Source organism: Cynocephalus volans, chromosome 3, assembly GCF_027409185.1.
Source record: "Cynocephalus volans isolate mCynVol1 chromosome 3, mCynVol1.pri, whole genome shotgun sequence".
Taxonomy (NCBI): domain Eukaryota; kingdom Metazoa; phylum Chordata; class Mammalia; order Dermoptera; family Cynocephalidae; genus Cynocephalus; species Cynocephalus volans.
In genome coordinates this window covers 150,299,671-150,307,333 of record NC_084462.1, presented here as the reverse complement: position 1 = coordinate 150,307,333, position 7,663 = coordinate 150,299,671, and the positions used below count along the sequence as shown (strand labels likewise).

Below are 7,663 nucleotides of genomic sequence, written 5' to 3'. Positions count from 1 at the left end.
TTAGGTAAAGATTTCTTGGATATGACACCAAAAGCAAATCCATAAGAGAAAAATTGATAAATTGGATTTCTTCAAAATGATAAACTTCTATTTTTATAAAGGCACTGTTAAGAAGATGAAAAGACAAGTCACAGACTGGGAGGACATATCTGCAAAACCTATGTCTGACAGAGCGCTTATGTCCATAATACATGAAAAATTCTTGAAACTGAATAAGAAGAAAACACACAAACCAATTTTTAAAAATGGGCAAAATATTGAACATTCACTTCACCAAAGAAATATGAATGGCAAATAAACACATGAAAAGGTTTTCCAAGGGGTCGGAGAAGAATAGGGTGGGGGGTGGGGGAAGCCTTCAGTTTGATTGGTGGCACTGGACTGTTCCCATGCATCCTGGTATGTTGGGGGCAGGGGGTTATGACCCCCCACTGCCTTTGACTTAGTTTGAAAAGTCTTCTCTCCCCACCTGGCAACCACAGCCTCCGCTTGTGTTTCCTTCCCTAGCACCTTTCTCCTCTGCCTCCTAACTACCCAATTCCAAGTACAAATTTTCCAAGCAGGTTTGGGGATTATTTCTTTATGGCAACTAAACACAAAAGGCCTCAGGATGCTCTCTAGGTATATTTCTACTTCCCTGAGTGTTTCGGGGTTCAGATCACCTTAGGTGTTTCTGTCCTGTTGGAAGTTTCCCAGCTAGGGAGAAAAGCAAAAGGCCCTGAGTAGGCATCAAGGCCCCAGGCTCTAGTGGTCTTACCAGGCAGATTATGCAGTAAGAGGACTGGTTGGTGCATCTGCTCAGACCCTGTAGCTGATAATTGTATTTTTATTTCTATTGCATTAAAATTTTTTCCCCTATGCACCTTCCACATGCACCACAGGGCCTTTGAACATGTCATTCCCTCTCTCTGGGGCTCCTCACCTTCTGAAGTTCTGCTTAACTAACATTTGCTGTGCCTAGTGCTGAGGATGTAGAAATAAATAAGACAAGGCTCCTTATGTTAAAGAAGACTTTGGCCTAGGGAGAATGGTGGGGATAGTGGTAATAATGATAATAGCAGCAGCAACAACAATGGCAGGACCATTTATGGAGCACTTGCTCTGTGCCAGGCCTTTATGTGCTATGACATTCACAAATGACAACAGTCCTGCAAGGGCGTGATTGTTATTATTCCCATTTTATGAAAGAGGAAACAGGCTGAGAAAGCTTAAGTCGCTTGAGGAGCCGTGTACATGGCAGGTTTGGAACTTGAGTCCAGGCTTCTGAGGCTCCAAAGCCATGTTTGTGGCCACATCATTATCCCACTACACCCAGGAAAGTCCCCTGCTGCCCCTTATGAAGGAAAGCCAACATCTAATTCCAACTCCAGCTTGGCAGGTCCTTAATTTGATCTGCCATAGAAGGAATGAAAAACAAGAATAACATTGGTCTCTCCCATGGGATGCAGGCTCCAGCCAGAGGTGCCAGCCTAAGACCGTGGGCAGAGGAGGGCTGGGCAGGGATGCTGCATGTACCTGGCCACTCAGCCCCTAAGTTTCTGGATATATTTCTACTTCCTTGAGTCTTTCAGGGTTCAGATCACCTTAGGCATTTCTGTCCTGTTGGACCCTTCCCATTCATTACATTCATAGAGGACATTTTTTCCAAGGTATGAGGTACAGGGAGAGATCAGGGTGACCAGAGGTCTCAGGGAGATACTCTGAGGCGTGAGCCTCCCTGACTCAGCACCCTTGCACTTCATTTTTTGGACAGAGGTAAGGCGCGTACTTGATGTTGAGCCCACAGCAGACCAATAAGTCATCCTCAGGCTCCCCGAGTCCTGGCTGGGCTCTGCTGTCTAGTAAACCGAAGGTGATAATCCATGAATAATGTGGGTGTGACATAGGGTAACAGTGATGGTTGATGGGTTGGGGGACTGACTCATTTCTGAAGGCCTGAATCAGACCAGTGCTATTTCCTTTGGTTTCCAGTGGACCTCACCCAGTTTCCCCCAAACACCTGCCTCTGTTGCTGAATCAGAGATGTGGGCTCTGGTCGGCGGAGGACGGTGACTTTTCTGCGGTGCCTGAGGCCAGTTAGGAAAAGACCCTGTGGAGGAGATTATGTTGTGGGAGGTAAGGCTGCACAGAAGCACACTGGGGTAAAGGGAAGAGGAGGCCAGGTCGAGGTGAGAAGGAGTGGATACTGAGTCCTCGGAAAGGAGGGAGCATGCAGTGTTTTTGGTTGAAGCCCAGAAAGCTCAGAGGGAAAAGATACAAAATAGGATCCTTGAGCAAGGTTAGATTTCTCTTTTCTCTCCCTCTTTTCCCCTCTTCTCACGGGCTGGAGGGAGCAGAAGCAAAATCAGGAAAGAATAAAGTAGCACCGTCGATAAAGCAGCCTGTGAGAAGATGGGGGCTCAGTGCCTGCACTGCAGCACCCTTAAAAATGACCTGGTGTGACACCTGAGCGGGCGAGTGGCTGTGTGGGGCTCTCCGAGCCTCCATGCAACCAGCAAGCAGGGCTCCCCACGGCCCAGGGCCTAATAGGCATCCCCAGAAAGGCAGCCAGGGGGCTCTCTGAGGGCAGGGACAGTCTTCTCTTTCCCCTCTTCCTCCCTTCACAACCTTGGCTTGACCTGAGCTGTGGATGCTCAGAAGGGGATGTGGAGGAGGACGTGGTGAGGGTGACTCTGGGACAGTCGTCCAGGCAGAAGATGCCAGGGAAGACACGCGGTGGCCAAGACCCGGAGGGACCTTGAATAGACCATGCAGGTCCAAGTGGGAGGTGCCAACCAGCACAGCTGGTGCTCTTTTGTTAGGGGTGGGTGCCCTTGGCTTTATGCACACCCAAGATATATGACAGTTATCCAGATTATCCAAATGGTATGAAAACACTGTACAAAGATGAACCCCTCCTGAGACATTTAAAATTACTACTTGAAATGCACCATTTTAACCCTTGGGCAGCTTTTGGGGAACATATCTACTGCACAAAGCCTGTGTCACGCGCAATGTGCAGATGGCAAGGCACTCAACTCCTGGTCCTGAGTGGCAGTGTAAAGATGAAGACTCAGGGGACCAATGGCTCCCTGTCCCACTGCTTTTGTTTTGTCCCCCATTCCCTCCTGTGACTTTGGAAGTCCCGTGCCCAGGACAATTTGTTCTGCAGAGAGCCTGGATTTCCTCTAAATGACACGGGCTGGAGAAACGGGAGTTGTGCTACAGATGGTTTGCCAAGGCTCAGCCAGGAAAGTTCCCCTCGTTACAGCAGGCTAGAACGACACTGGATGGCTTCCTTGCTTTGGGGCACCAGCCCTGGTGTCACAAAACATGGGCACTGGGAGAGCTTTAGAGACCCCAGTCCAACCACTTCCCAGGAGTTTCTTCTATAAACATCCAAAGGCTGCTTTGTGGCTGGTGCGGGCCTGGGAAGCATTACTCTCTCTCTGTGACTTTGCCTGTTCGTGCAGGCTGCCCTCGCTCCCTTCTGCCCTGCTGTCTACTAACACTGCCAGGCCTTGTGCAGCTGCCCGAACAGTCTCTGTGTCCCTCGCCTCACTCTGGGGAGACACAACTTTCTACTCGCAGGTTCTACTGACCCTCCCCAGCTAATCCAAGGGGATGGGGTGACAGGTGATTCCTGCAGCAAGGACTCCTGGAGAAGAGCCTCTCTGGCTCAGTGCTTCCTTGGGGGCGGGGGATGGTCAACAGAGGCAAAGTCTGAGCATGTGCAGCAAAGAAACTGGTAGCAAAGGTTAACAGGAGGCTGTGCCCTGGAATGTAGCATCCCACTCGCTCTTGCTCCTGCACCCCACCGGCTCCGTATGCCTCCCCACCTTCTTCAGTTCATTCTTTGTTTTCTTGTTTTGTTTTGTTTCTTGGTGTTGTCAAATGATCCTTTACTAAAACGCTGCAGTTCTCAACTAGCTGGGAACTTCTCTGCACCACCATTGATGCCATCTATGATATCATGAGGGTGGCACCATCAACATTGCAGCCCACAGACTGGGCTGTCCCCAGGATCCGTAAATGATTCCAGAAAGTTCTCTGGTTAAAGATCAGAGCCACACCTGTTGGGCAGTGTTCACAATCTCATCACAAGTGATCATTCCACTGTGTTTGATGTTTTTCTGCTTGTTTTGGTCTCTAGGCAGCTCCTTGAGGGCTTTGATGATCATCGCAGAGGCAGAAGGTGCCACCTCAACCTGGCCTGTCTGTTCTGAATGATCACTTGCACTGATCAGATCCCTCCAGTCACCAGTTACCTTGGTGATGTCATCACCAACCATTTTTGTAGACAAACCCAGGGGGCCGATCTTGATGGCCAGGGCACCGACTTTCCCGTGGGTGTACCTCAGATATACAACTTCGATCTCGTTGGGGTCGAGCTTGGGTGGCATGGCAGAGGCGGTGGGTTCCTTTGGTGTGGCATTCACAACCTACCTGCCTGCTCTTCCAGGCTCATCTCCCAGTAACTTGCTCTGCATTCCCGTGTGCTGGATACATTGATCTGCCTACCCCACCACCTGTGGTGTCTTGGGTGCCTTTGTGCCTTTGTACCTTCTGTTACCTCTGCCCAAAGTACACTTGTCTCTCTGCTAAGCCCCTGTCCATCTTTCAAGCTCAAATTAAATCCCCCTGTCTGGAGTATTCCCTGGATCCCCATGGAGAGGATTAAGCAAAGACCACGAACCTTGCCAGCCTCTTTATGGGAAAGGAGGTTTATCTCATTGTACCGTAATTAATTGTTGGCCCTACTGTCTCATACCCCTGACATGTACTAGGCACTCTATAAATGGTCGTGTGAGTGAACAAATGTGTGAATGAATGAATGAGCTAGTGGCAGGGCGAGAAAAAGAAATAGGGACGTGTCCTTTAAGGGGAAACCTGCATTGCTATGAGTGCTTCTCAAGACCTCCTTCAGGCTGCCCTCTCTGGAGGTCAGAGGTAGTCTTTGGGGCACTGTTTCTCCTCCTCTTGCCCCTCACTGGGTGCTAAGAAGTTCCTCAAGGATGCTGTGCTGTCTGCCTGGCCTCTTCCAAGGATTGCTTCATTGGCTGCTTGCTCATGGCTTTTTTGGTCAGTTGAGCACAGGACTTGCATGTTTGGCAGGGACTTAATGCCTGAGAAAGCCTGGGAATCGGGTCTGGGTTAATTCAAAGGAAGAACCTTACCCTCTGCAGTGAGACTGGAGTGTGCTCAGGGGGCAGCCAGGCAGAGGGGTCACTGAGAGGGATGAGGGGACCCCGGCTCTGGGGAATGAGTTCTTTGGAGACTATATAGGAGGGGGTCCTTGAGGAGTGGGAAATAATAGCGACAACTTGTTGAGTTGAGATTGGGTGGGAGGGGGTGTGGGAATGATGGCAGGGGTCTGGGAGAGAGTGAGTGAATGCATGTGCGCGTGTGCGTGTGTGTGTGGTGGGGCATGTGGGAAGGAAGGTGGGCAAGATTTCACCGTGAGGATAGGAGAGAGCAAGGGAGTGTGGGTGACTCAGTGGCCCAGCTCTGCAGCAGCTTGCTATGAGACGCCTGCAAAGGCTTTGCAGGGGGAGCTGGAGAAAGAAATGAACCAGGGAGGCACAGGGGCCAGGCTGCATTGGAGTGGCTGAGATACTGGGGCAGAGCGCGCCCTTTGCTTGCAAGAGCTGACACGGGCTTGGAGTTGCTCAGGGTAAGGGTTACAGCCCCAGAAGAGGTTGAGGAAGCATAAAACAGACCCAGCACTTGGCCTGTGCCAGGCAGAGAGAGCAGGAGGAGCAGCATGGAAACCTTCTCAGGACTGGCTGCATGCATCACCCCCACCCACCCAACAGCAGGCCTTGGGGAACGTGAGTGATTTGGGGACGTGAGTGATTTGGGGCCCGGGCCGCTGAGGAGAGCCGGCAGCCTGTTTCCCACCTACCCAAGAGCGGTTTATATACTAATAGCCCACAGCACCCCAGGAGGGGTGAACGGGGATTCATTTGTTTTTCCAGAATTTGACCTCTGGGTAAAACTCTTCCCCCAAAATGTGCTGGTTTAAGGGAAAGTGATAAATCAGCCCCTTTGAAATGCAGAAGCAGCTTGGGGAAGCCCCTTTGATATGCAGCTTGGAACCGAGGCACTTAAAACTTGGGTTAATTCTCCGGGCTTTATTGGAGGCAGAGAAAGAGACGAGGAGGAAACCCGGGGCTGGTCATTAAGTCTGGAGGACTTGAAAAGCCTGGGGCAGGGGCCGGCGGCTGCAAAGGGATCACGAAGGCAAAGCGGCCCTGGGAAAGCATCCCCAGCCCGATGAACTCTAATCCCAGTTCCCACCCAGACAGATGAGACGCGGAGGGTGGTGGAGAGGAGGGGCGGGCAGGACAGGGGAGAGGCTCTGGGGGGTGGGGTGGGGGCGGTTGCTCTGGAAACGGGGCGGGCGCTGGCCAGGAGAAAGCCAGGGCTAACTTGGCAATTTCCTGAAAAGAGCTGAGAATTCCAGTGAGTGTGTGTCCCATTCACTGGGCAGCCTTGTACTTTCAGAGGTCTGGGGTCTGCGGCCCCTCCATGGGAGCCAGGGCTGTATGGTTTGCCTGTTACCTCCGGGGCTCTGATCTGGGCCCTTCATTAGAAACATCTGCTCCTCATGTGCCCCTTGTCACAGGGTTGGTGGAAGAATAACGCCTCGAGGGCTCCACGAGATTTTCCGACAGGGGCTGGGGATCCAAGGAGGCAAGCTTTCCCCACCCCATTCCCAGAAGGGCGGAAAGACGTGTAGAGACGGGGAGATGCCAGGGCCCCTTGGTGCTGGCCAGGGGACCCTTCCTCCTGGACTTTCCAGGGTGGTCCCCACTGTTATTCCCACAAGGGGTAAGTCCAAGCCTTGTACTTGTCAGACAAACTCTAATTTGAGGTCTGGGATAAGAAGGCCCAGTAACTTTCCTCTACAGGAGACTCCGTAGGGCTTCTGAATGTAGCTCCCAGCGCGGATGGCCAGCCCTGCTTCCTCCCACAGAGAGCCGCCACTGGGCCGGCCTGTGGGCTGTGGACAAGGAGAAGTGGGGAGACGACTGGCTGCTGCCCGCCCACCCCTGCTCCGTCTGTTTTGGTTTTTTTTGGAGGGAAGGTGGGGTAGGGAGGCAGGTGGGGGCAAGGATGGGAGTTGAGAAAGTAAAACCTTGGTCCTCTAGAGCTTGGTCCTCCTAGTTCAGACAGGCCAGAGGGAAGGACAGCTGACAAGCTCTTGTCAGCCCCTGCCCCTCTCTGGCCTTTAGATACTGAATTCCGGGGACACATTTATCAGGCACTTGGGCTGGCCTTTTGCCCCACACAGGTCCTGACTCAGTGGGCTGGGGTTTCACACACACAAACACTCAGGGTCAGCTTAGAAGCCAGTGACAGAGGCCTTTCCTGAGCCCCCGACAATCTCCCCACCCTCCTTCATTGTGAGGATCAAGAACCCATGTCCATTGGGAGGACGCTCTACTGTCACCACACTCCCACTCAGACGCCAGCCCACCTGGGCCAGCAGGGCCTCAGGGTTCTGCCCAGATCTCCCAACATCTTTTCCTGTGTCAGGACAACATGCTTACGAGGTATTCCTCACTAGGTCTCAGACAAGGAGTCAAACTAAGTAAATCACAGAAATAACTTGCTTTAAGTTCCTTTAACTCAGGCAAAGTGAGAGGAGCCCCTGAGAAGGCAGGGCTGTCTGTCACTT

The 7,663-nt window shown here is 52.0% G+C and overlaps 1 pseudogene; it reads right to left on the bottom strand.

Moving 5' to 3' along the window:
• Positions 1–3,901: 3,901 nt before the first annotated feature.
• Positions 3,902–4,385, bottom strand: LOC134373998 (large ribosomal subunit protein uL11-like; annotated as a pseudogene).
• Positions 4,386–7,663: the final 3,278 nt, after the last annotated feature.